This window comes from Sorex araneus, chromosome 6 (genome assembly GCF_027595985.1).
Source record: "Sorex araneus isolate mSorAra2 chromosome 6, mSorAra2.pri, whole genome shotgun sequence".
Taxonomy (NCBI): Eukaryota; Metazoa; Chordata; class Mammalia; order Eulipotyphla; family Soricidae; genus Sorex; species Sorex araneus.
In genome coordinates this window covers 95,774,492-95,786,640 of record NC_073307.1, presented here as the reverse complement: position 1 = coordinate 95,786,640, position 12,149 = coordinate 95,774,492, and the positions used below count along the sequence as shown (strand labels likewise).

Below are 12,149 nucleotides of genomic sequence, written 5' to 3'. Positions count from 1 at the left end.
TGCTCTCAAATATTTACTTAATTTGTACTGGTGTGGGTAGAGAGATGGAAAGATAGTTACAGGAACCACCGTAATTCTAATAGTAAACACCTCCCAGTGCCTTAAAAAGGAGGTGTTCCTTTTTTGATATATACATACTCTGAATGACACATGTGCATGTGTGTGTATGTATGTGTATGTGTGTGTGTGTGTGTCCAGGAACAAGTCCTCACATAGGCAGGCATGCAGGCGCTCTATTCCTGGCCCTCTGAATGATTTTTGATTACTATTATTTTAAAGCCAACCCACCTTCAAATGAAGACTTGCGACAACTTATTTTTTCATACTACAAACGCAGATTGAACACCTGCTTACAATATGCCAGGCATTGCTCTAAGAAAATTGGTTATATTTCTGCTGTCATCAAGTTTATATCTAGTGATGAGCCTCCAAGTTTATTTAAAAAAAAATTCACCAACTCTGATCTACAGAAATTATGTTACCCAACTGGCAGGATGTACAGTTGTGTGTGTGTGTGTGTGTGTGTGTATGTGTGTGTGCGTGTGTTTTCATCACAGGTGCAAGCTGTGGGATTAGCAAAATTATCACACTGAAAGCTGCCAAGGATAGAGCAAATATTTCATTGCTGTGAACACCTCCCAGGCGCACCCCAACCTCTCAGGGGCACCCCAATCTCCCAGGCACACCCCAACCTCCCAGGCACCATTGATAGAAGAAACAGAAGCAGCTGGAGGAAAGGTTTTAGCCCGTGTTGTTGCATGAGGGTTGAACAGCGGATCAGCTGTGCAGTGGCGAAATTTGTAGGAATTGATATTTTGGTGGAAAATGCCAGCGCTGTCAGTTGACTGACATATTGGAAAATGCCCGCCAAGAGAGTGGATTTGACGGTGAATGTCAGCACCAGGGCCACTCGCCGTATGTCGAAAGCTTGAATTCCTGAGAGGGAAAAGAGTCAAGTCGCTCACGTTCTCGCCGTCAGTTCACTGCTGGCCCTGAATCCACGGTGTTGGTGTTTCTAATAGAACTGCGCTTCCACTGGTGCTAACTGTGGCCCGCCTGTGTGTGCGCTTGGCATAGCAGAAGAATCTCAAGGGGAAATCACAGTGACTGTCCTCTGGCCTAAAACAGCCACCCACCCTGCTGCCAGGGGTATTCTGGGAGGATCTGGCAGTAAAAGCCAATGCAGGAAAGTTAATAGCACTGTGGACATTGCCTATTCCATTTTCCAAAAGCCCAAGAGTTACACTGGTCACTTTATTATTGATATGAGTATTTTATTTAATTATGTTTGTTTGTTTGTTTGTTTGTTTTGGGCCACCCCCAGCAATGCTCAGGAGTTAAACCTGACTCTGCACTCAGGAATCTCTCCTGGCAGTGCTCAGGTGGGACTATATGGGATGCCAGGGGTTGAACCTGGGTTTGCCGCACGCAAGGCAAGCACCCTACCTGTTGTATTATCACTCTCGCCCCTGATGAGAGCATTTTAAAAGAAGAAATACAAAAGTTTGATGAATGTCTATGCCTATAAACTAGGGCACCCCTCAGAAACAGATTTTTTTTTCTTTTTGGGTCACACCCAGAATTAAGCCCTGAGCACGGCCCCATGTAGCCCAGCAACCAAAAGGAAAAGCAGGACATGGGGTTGAAAATTTTATTTATTCATTACTATATGCACTGTTGCACTGTCATCCCATTGTTCATCTATTTGCTCGAGTGGGCACCAGTAACGTCTCCATGGTGAGACTTGTTGTGACTGTTTTTGGCATATCGAATACACCATGGGGAGCTTGCCAGGCTCTGCCGTGCAGGCAGGATACTCTCGGTAGCTTGCCGGGCTCTCCGAGAGGGACGGAGGAATCAAACCTGGGGTGGCCGGCTGTGTGGAAGGCAAATCCTCTACCCGCTGTGCTATCGCTCCAGCCCCATTACTATATATACAGAAGGAAATATATGTGTGTGTGTGTTTGTGTGTGTGTGTGTTTATGTTTAAAGGAGTTATGGATTAAATTCACTTAACAATACCAAACATTTCCATGGAGGCATCTGGATGTGAATTTGAATTTTAAAGAATCAGAAAAAAACTTTGACATCTCTGTGTGGGGAGGTGGAAGATAGGAAAATAACTTTGTGAGTTTCTTTTATTTATTTGTCTGTTTGTTCTGGGAGTACATCCGGCAGTGCTCAGGGGCCTGACATAATGGCACACTCCCAGTGGTGCTCTAGGGACCATGTGATACCAGGGATGCAACCTGGTCCCCCTTCCTGCGAAGCTTGGGCTTCAATCCACTGAGCAGTCTCTCTGCCCGTCCCCACCCCCAAATGGGTGGTCTTTATATTGGGTGGCCAAATATCCAGGTGAAAGTTAAGAAGAGAGGAGATAAGTATAGGGAACAATGAAATAGTCTCTACTGTAGTGGGAAAGGATGCAATGAGAAATGAATTAATCATAAGACATGGTTGTCTGACCAAATGGAATAGAGAATATAAATCCGAATATTAGAAAAATGAAGACAGATCATTGAGTGTACTTAGCTTCGTTCGCGAAGGACATTATACATAGTAATTGAAATTTTCAATTTAGTGGCAACTAGCCATTCTAGCCTCGGAGAACAGGAGGGACGTTTCGCTTAGTCACAGCACTGAGCTTCCTTATTACGGAAAACAGCTGTTGGCGGAAGATAATTTTTATTGCTTTGTGCAGAAGTGAAGGAGATACGGATTGGAAGTTAGCTTTGTACTGAGGTGATTGTTTCAGTGCCGGCACCCGGGCCGTGTTCTAGGGTTATTGAAATGAGGGAACGGGAACGCCGGATAGACTGTGGAGAGGAAATGGGGTGAGTGGCTGATGTCTCGAAGGAGAGAGAGAAATTGAAAATGACTTTAACACGTGGGTTAGAGGAAATAGAGGCGAGTGGTGACAGTATCTTACAGGAAAATTCCCATCACCGGGAGTTCAAAGACATCGCTAAATTATTTCGTTATAATGGAATGTAAAATGGAGTGTGCTGCAAAGCTGACCCCCAGACTCCAGGGTCTGGAGCGGGGACGGCCGTGCCCGCTTTCCCTGGGGCAAACGAGCAAGGGACAAGAGGAACTTTCGAACAGGCGTTCTACACACATCACTACTTCTACTCCTCTTTTTCCTCTTCCTGGATGTTTTCCCTGAGTTTTAGTTCTGGTGGATCGCTCGGGTGGTTTTTATTTAGATGATCTTGAGGGCTGGAGCAATAGCACAGTGGTAGGGCATTCGCCTTTCACGCAGCCGACCCGTGTTCGATTCCTCCGCCCCTCTCGGAGAGCCCGGCAAGCTCCCGAGAGTATCCTGCCCACATGGCAGGGACTGGCAAACTACTCGTGGCATATTGGATATGCCAAATAAGCCTCACAATGAGAGATGTTACTGGTGCCCACTCGAACAAATCGATGAGCTACGGGATGACAGTGACTTAAGGTTTGGGGGAGGGGAAGAGATCAGGAAAATCAGGGCTGGACGGCCAGGCAGAGGCTATAAGAAGCACACTTACCACTCAGCTTCCCTTCAAGGGACAAAGCTCCTTCTCAAGGTGCTCACCTTAGTGGGAATCACAGAGGCCAGCTCCCTAGCCATTGTAAGCCATTGCTTCTGACTCACCGGCCAAGCCTTGCCTCGTTGGCCACCATTTTTCACACAGAACTCTTCGTGTTGGAACTTCCCCATTATTGACAGATCGTTCTGGGCTACCCTAAAAACCGTGTGATGGCATGAGTCTGACACCCAAGGACAGTAGATACAAGGGCCAGGGGGATTGTCCCATAGCTGGAAGACTGCTTCATGAGCGGAGGGGAGAAGGCAGATGGAATAGAGAAGGGATCACTAAGAAAATGATGGCTGGAGGAACCAGTTGGGATGGGAGATGCATGCCGAAAGTAGATAATGGACCAAATGTGATGACCTCTCAGTGTCTGTGTTGCAAGCCATAATGCCCAAAAGTAGAGAGAGAGTATGGGGAATATTGTCTGCCATGGAGGCAGGGGGAGGGTGGGAAAGGGGGGGTATACCCGGGATATTGGTGGTGGGGAATGTGCACTGGTGGAGGGATGGGTGTTTGATCATTGTGAGATTGTAACCCAAACAGGAAAGCTTGTAACTATCTCATGGTGATTCAATAAAATTAAAAAAAAAAAAAAAAAAAGTGTGATGGCCTTGGGATCAAACGTTGTGCTGCACGGGGCAGCCCAGATGGGGCAGGTGCAGTCTCCCCGCCTACTCTAGATGGAATCCCAGTGACCAAAAGCTTCCACAAGCAAGGCCCAGGTATGCGGGTTCCAGGACTGAATCTCCAGACCGCCTGGCAGCAGAGGACCTGGCCCGTCCCTCCCCGGGTCCCCGCCCGCCCAGCAGACTGGCCGTCATGTCCCACAATTTGTCTCCGGTGCCATCCTAGCGCACCAACAGCCCTGACGCAGACACTCCCAGTTGAATCCCAAAGTGGGTTAGCGTCCTACAGAGATGTCTCTGGAACCCAACCATTTACAATCTAGAAATTTGCATTTACAACCGAGCCGTGTAAGCTCTCGTGATATTCAAAATGAGCCATGGAAAAGACATTATCTAGCATCTGCCAAAAAAAAAGAAAAAAGAAAAAATTTGTGCTGCAAAATAGTTGTGATGCTTTTCTAATAAAAGCACCAAGGGCTTTTCTAATAAAAGCACCAAGTACTCTGAACCTTGTACTACGAGAGTTGATGGGGAGTGACATTTGGTTGCTTTGTCACCCGCAGGCTGCAACGCCAGGGCTCACAGTGCAAACTGCGGCTCCTGCTGAAATATTTGCACTGATGAATGTCAGGAAGTTGTGCTGTTAATTTTTAAAGTAAATGTAAAAAAAAGGAAAATAATGACAACAGGTTTGTATCATTCCAAATCCACTACTGCTGACATTATAGTGTGTTAGCTTCCAGTCTGTGTCTGTGTTTCAGTCTATGTATGCTTTTTGTTTTGTTTCAGAAAAAAATCAGTCTATTTTAAAAATAGTGGCACTGTAGCACTGTCCTCCCGTTGTTCATCGATTTGCTCAAGTGGGCACCAGTAACGTCTCCATTGTGAGACTTGTTGTTACTGGTTTTGGAATATCGAATACGCCACGGGGAGCTTGCCAGACTCTGCCATGCGGGCGGGATACTCTCAGTAGCTTAAAAATAGTGTCACTGTCATCCCGTTGCTAGTGTATTAAAAAATAATGCCATTCTTTTAAATAATCATAATTAAAGTTAGATAAAAATAAATTCTAGTCATTTATAAATAAAGAAAATGGATAACCAGAGAGAATTTTTTTTGTAATAATGGATTTGTACTAGATATTGTTTTCTAGGAAAAATTTTTCAGGTCTGTTTCTGGAAATAAGTCTCACTAGGCATTCCTAAAAAAACCATTTATTTTATAATAATGCCAAACTGGAAATGACAGACTGTTTCCGACAATTCTTGCCTTACAAAAGGAAGTCTCCAATGATCCCTCCTTCCAAACATTTTTTTAAATAAGTGAAAAGAAGTAAACCAAATAAGAACATCTGAGCTGGTGGCAGTGATGCAGCTGGTGTCATGCGTGTGACAGGCCTCAAGTTGCTCAAGGAAGTCGTGGATTAAGAAAATGAGTTTGGAGGCTGGAGCGATAGCACAGCAGGGAAGGCGTTTGTCTTGCATGCAGCCGACCTGGGTTCGATTCCCAGCATCTCCTGTGGTCCCCCGAGCACTGCCAGGAGTAATTCCTGAGTGCAGAGCCAGGAGGAACCCCTGTGCATCGCCGGGTGTGACCCGAAAAGAAAAAAAAAATGAGTTTGGAATTTTATGTCTTGGGAAGAAAAGCCTAAGGTTACTATGCTGAACCCAGATTTTTACAAGGGCTGGAGTGGCCCTTGCCTGTCTGCTGCTAAAAGAAAGTTCACTCAATAGGATTGCTACCAATTAGATGGAGGAAATGGATTTGAAGTAGTATGTTTACTCTCCCAAAGATTGCGGGTATCTGAAAGGCCAGGTACATGATGTAGAGCAGCTGTGTATCTGAATTCTTAAATAAGTAAGGAATGTACTCACTGTGCTCAGAGGGAAGTCAATGGCACTCAATGCATATATTAGAAGAGAGAAAGATTTAGAAATCGACTTTCTAGATTTCCTCCTTCAGAAATCTAAATAAAAAAAAAAAAGGGTTCAAATGAAGTCCCTATAACAAGAAAAAAAAGAAATGAGTTAGAGCAGAAAGAAAAGGAATTGGAAGTAGGAAAACAGTAAAAAGAGGTGCTGGTTCTTTAGCAAGATCAGTAGAATTGATAAGCCTCCAACAAGATTAAAAGAAAATGAGAACTCAAATGACTCACATCAGAAAGAAGAGAAGCTCACGCTAGACCCTTCGGCCATTCAAATCATAATCAAAATGAATGCTGGGAACAGCTTTTGTACTCACAAATTCGATAACCTACTTGAAATGGACTAATTCCTTGAAAGAGACAATTTGTCAAAACTCACAAAAATAGAAAACCGGCCATCTCAATGCTCCAGGTTGTAACGGATGGGACGGATAAGCAGGAATCTGCCAAGCAGAAGCAAGGTCCCGGGCCCGAGCTGCTTGGATTCAAATCCTGAGCCAATTGGATGACCTTGCATCATCATTGCGTCAGACTTCAACGCTGCAATGTTGCATCTGCAAAATGAGAAATTATTCAGTCCCTACTGTGGAGTTTCCAGAAGTAAATGGGTTCCTAGGTACCATAAACTTGGGCTGTTTCTTACTCAGTCCTTGCTTGATTACAGCATATCTAGATTTTTATTTTTTTCTGAGCAAGTTGTGATTTGTGGGGCTGTTCCCTCTCTCCCGCAGCAAGAAGGAAAGAGAGTTCTCCGGTCACTTCTTCAGAAAACCCCCCCTCCTTCCTCCCCTCTCAGCTTTGGGTACAAAGTCCAGTTCATCCTCCATCCTAGAAGGTGTATCATGCCCCATGGGGTGCGCGTCTGGGTGGGGAGACACCCCCCCTCGCTTCACGTTCCCCACCCAAATCATTGTGAAACGGTGGCTTCCAGCATCTATTTCTTTGGCCGGTGTTGGCAGGGTTGGGTCACACCAGGTGATGCTCAAAGGGCTAATCCTGGCTCTGTGCTCATCTCTCCTCAAGGGAGATGTGTACTTTGTCCTGGGAATGGAACCGGAAGTAGCTGGCCCTGACCAACACGTTACCTCCTGTGCTGTCTCCCCAGCCCTCACGTGGCAGCATTTCTATTTCCTCACCCTCTCCTGCCTGTTGTTATTTTTTATTCACACATCTGAGGCTGGAGCTGGGGGCAGCCCTGTCCGTCCACTTCCTCTTGTCCCTATATTAATAACAATAAGAAACCTAAGTCTCTCCCTGGAGTGGGGGAGGGAAGAAATGTTTTAGCTCTGGTTTTCTCCTGTTTCTCTCTGTTTCCCTGTTATATGGCTCTTGTAAATTTTTTATTCGTTTGGAGTTTTATAAAGACAAAAGTGTCTCCTTTGGTCGTGAGACAATGTGTTGTGAAACCACTCGGGGCCCAGGAGTCGGCCACAGAATGTTACACCGTCTTGCATCGAGAGCTCATTTCTCCCTGTCTCTTTAACAGAGCCTTTAACGGTGTGTGCGTTTTATATTGACCATTATTCTTAAGAACAACTGGCAACGTTTCAGATTTTGTATGCTCTCCTTAGCAAAATGCTAGAATAAAATTGTCTGAAGAGCCCTGTTTTTTTTTAATTTTATTTTTTATTGAATCACTGTGAGATACACTTACAAAGTTTTGATATTTGATCCACCACCAAACCCCACATACCCCCCTCCCACTCCCCCTCTGCCTGTGTGGCAGACATTTTTCATTTTACTCTTTCCTTACTTTGATTACGTTCAATTTTCAACAGGGATCTCACTATCATTATTTGGAGGTTTTCCTCCAACAGTCAGACATGTTGGATGGCATCAATAGATTGTATGTTTTCATTTTTCAGAAAAGGTCGTGCGGCCTCATTAGTGGCCACGAGGTTCGGAGTTGTCCCAGTCCCGCATCCCAGAGCCATTTACTAGCTCAGTGTCACCGGGGCTCCATCTGGAGAAGGCGTACCAGCTGTGCCTCCTCCGTCTGGCTCCCTGGTGTTGCTGGCCCGGTCTGGGGTCCGGAGCAGTCTCCGGCCTGCGCCACTTACCAGAACGCCAAGATTCTTCTCTGTTGAATGCGTTAAGTGCCCTGGTTCTAGAGCGACTAACGCTCAAGTTTGTCTTCTCTTTACATCTACCGATTTCCAATTTAACGTTTCAAGCTGTACATTTCTGCTTTCTTGATCTTTACCCTTGAACCTTTTTTACCTTAAAAAAAAAAAAAACACCACCCCTCTCCCAACTACTCGCCGTTCACCTCTGGACCATTTCTTAGAAGTCCCCCTGGGCTACCGGGAGGTTTGGGGGCTGTGGGGCTGCGCTCTGGGAATCTGCAGCTGAAGGGGGCTTGAGCCTCCATCCATGACCTGTGGGTGTGAGCCAAGCCCTTGCCCCAAGGCAGGCGATGGTGAGGAAGGGTCCCGGCCCCACAGCCCCCGGCGGGATCGGCCGATGCCTATTCTGGGCCTTAGTCCCCTTTCTCTCCTGGTACAGCGTTGCCCCACCCTCCCCCTAGATCCACCCCTTAATAAATCTTCCGCACTCAAGTCTGTTATTTTTTGCTTTTTGGGTCACACCTGGCGATGCTCAGGGGTTCCTCCTGGCTCTGCACTAGGGAATGACTCCCGGCGGTGCTCAGGGGACCATATGGGATGCTGGGAATTGAGCCCGGGTCGGCTGCGTGAAATGGTTAGGTTCCAAGGCAAACGCCCTCCCCGCTCTGCTATTGCTCTGGCCCCTCAAGTCTGAGTTTTATGGTCTGTTTCTTGGGGAACCCAGCCCATGACAAGGGCTTTTCCTCTGATTATGACATATTGGACAATAAGGCGGGGAGTTGGCTCAAAGGGCTGGAGTGTGTGCTGTCCACAGCAGTACCCCGAGTTTAATGAACAGCACCATACAGTGCCCCCAGGGTCTGCTGAGAGAAACTCCTGAGAACCATGCCTGCGTTGGCCCGAGTACCACCAGGTATTGAGTCCCAGAGAAAACAAAGTATAGGACAAGACCAGAGTGACAGTACAGCGGGTATAGCATTTGCCTTGCACCGGACTACCTGGGTTCAATCCCCGACATCCCTGAGCACCACCAGGGGTAATTCCTGAGTGCAGAGCCAGGAGTAACCCCTGGGCATCGCTGGGCATGACCCAAAAAGCCAAATATACATATTTGTATGTACATATGTATATACATATATATACACATGACAATCTTAGTATATGACAATGACTATATATATGACAATCTTAGTAACTACATATAAATAAAATTTATTCAGCAATTGGGATAACATGTATGTAATCATTGATGAATCTGGATGAAGAATATATATGAGAGGGGCTGGAGTGATAGCACAGCGGGTAGGGCGTTTGCCTTGCATGCGGCCGACCCGGGTTCGATTCCCAGCATCCTATATGGTCCCCCGAGCACCACCAGGAGTAATTCCTGAGTGTATGAGCCAGGAGTAACTCCTGTGCAACGCCAGGTGTGACCCAAAAAGCATAAATAAAATAAAATAAAATAAAATAAAAGGGAGTCCGGAGTGATAGTACAGCAGGAAGGGTGTTACCTTGCACGCGGCCGACCCGGGTTCGAATCCCAGCATCCCATATGGTCCCCTGAGCACCGCCAGGGGTAATTCCTGAGTGCATGAGCCAGGAATGACCCCTGTGCATTGCCGGGTGTGACCCAAAAAGCAAAAAAAAAAAGAATATATATGAGAATTCTTTGTTATAATCCTGCCATTTTTCTAGAAGTTTGAGACTGACTTAGAGTGAAAATTCAAAATTTAGCACTGTCTTCCCATGGTTCATCGATTTGCTCGAGCAGGCACCAGTAATGTCTCCATTGTGAGACTTGTTGTGACTGTTTTTGGCATATCAAATATGCCATGGGTAGCTTGCCAGGCTCTGCTGTGCAGGCAGGATACTCTCGGTAGCTTGCCAGGCTCTCCGAGAGGGACGGAAGAATCGAACCCAGGTCAGCCGCGTGCAAGCCAAATGCCCTACCTGCTGTATGTCTCCAGTATAAATATCTATTTAGTATAAATATCTATTATTTGATGAGGTTTCAGTGTAATTATGCTCTAAAATGTGAAATGGTTAAATTCTAAACTTATGTTTCTATAAAAGTTAAAGGAGACTTTCATTTTTTATCAGTTCTCCATCAGTCTGATGAATATTTTCTGTGCTGAATACATGTGGTTATTTTTTAGCATAAACTTTAAGTAAATTATTTCTTTTACTACATGACTCCTGAAAAGACATTGCCAGTATATAGTCATGGTGCCTTTTTTAAATAAAATATTCTTTTATTTTTATAAAGTTGTTCACAATTTATTACATTCAATATTCCAACTCCAATCCACCATGATTAGACCATCCCACCACCATGATTTCAAATTTTCCCACCACCACTCACCCCTTTTAACTTATCCTAAATAATTTATTTTGTATTGCTTATTATGAATAATCCACTAAAAATGATACAAAAAAGTTTCCTTGGAGGAAAGTGAGTGAAGATTGTTGGATCTCACCCTGGAGCCACTAAGCCCTTGTGTAAGAGGTTTCTCACATGTTGTTAGAGGTTGAGCCTTGTGTGCTATTTTTTTTTTTTTATTGAGATCAGTTGTCTTCTACTTTACATCTCATCAAATGTGGTGCGCTACTTTGGTAAATCAGTGGCATGAAGTATAAGATGTTGCCACGCACACCAGGAATTTTAAAATTTTAAATCGGGTGATACAGCTGGAGTTAAATTTTTATTTTTATTTATTTATTTATTTATTTATTTTATTGAATCACCATGTGGAAAGTTACAAAGCTTTCAGGCTTAAGTCTCAGTTACATAATGCTCAAACACCCATCCCTTCACCAGTGCACATATTCCACCACCAAGAACCACAGTAAACCTCCCCCCCACCCCCCCAGCCCCCCACCCCGCCTATGTAGCTGATAAATTTTACTTTACTTTCTCTTTACTTTGATTACATACAAAGAAAAAACTCACTATTATTGTTTGGAGTTTCCCCCCACCAAGAGTCGGACCTGCTGGAAAGGAAGCATTTGAAAATTTGTTTTCCATTGTTGAGAATGAAGAGATATGAGGTCGTGTGGCCACAGTAGCAGCCGCAAGGTTCTGGATTTCTGTATTTTAGTATTTTAGTAACTAAGTACTCATATGTGGAATATAAAGTAGCAGAGAGGTACGAGCTAGCAATGATGCAACTTCTGGCAGATATCCCTCTGGAATTAAATTTTTAACTGGATCGGGACTTTGGGGTCCGGAGGCTTGTCTGTGGCTTGTGGTTCTCTTCTGAGATTTATCTGTGAGTCTCTGGATCATGAACATGAATGAGTTTATATGGCACCAGAGGCAGTTCGTGGGCGTGACTGCCAGGGTCCCGGGAGAACAGGGGGAAGGTGGGGGGTGGTTGCTCATTCCCAGCTCTCACCGTGCCTTTTGGAGGCTAAGTAAGTGGATCAATCTGGGAATTGAGGCTAAGTGCATCAATTTGGGAATCTGTGTCCTCTATGGAGCGTTTTAATTCCAAACGATGGTTTGAATGTCAGTTTATCGCATCTTAGAAGTCTCCCAGGGCCCCCTAGTTCTGCTCTGTGGTGTTATCTGAATGGGACAGGTGCAACGAGCTCTTCAGAGGGTCCGGAGAGTTTCTACAAAGCCCTCCTAGCCTTGGTATCGAAGGTCTCATTTTCAGATGACTCAATTGCTCATTTCCTGAAGGCAACTTCACTCTATCCGCTGGGGTTTCTCAGTCGCATATTCGGCCTTCTAGGCCTGGGACTTCCGCTTATGACACCAAAGGCAATTTATTTCCACTTAGGAACTAAACATGTGTTTGCCCCTTTCACTGGTCTGTGAGAATCCAAACATGCACTTTGTGCCATCACCTATTAAATGAATCAAGCACACCTCACTTCTAACGCTGGGCTGTGCTGATACTAAAGAAACGTCTGCAAGAATTCCCAGACTCACAGTATCCTAACAGCTCGCCTTCTT

General features: G+C 45.2%; 1 pseudogene; it reads left to right on the top strand.

Annotated features, from left to right (window-relative positions):
* The first annotated feature begins 547 nt into the window (after positions 1-547).
* On the top strand, positions 548-11,946 carry LOC129405907 (hydroxysteroid dehydrogenase-like protein 2; annotated as a pseudogene).
* Positions 11,947-12,149: the final 203 nt, after the last annotated feature.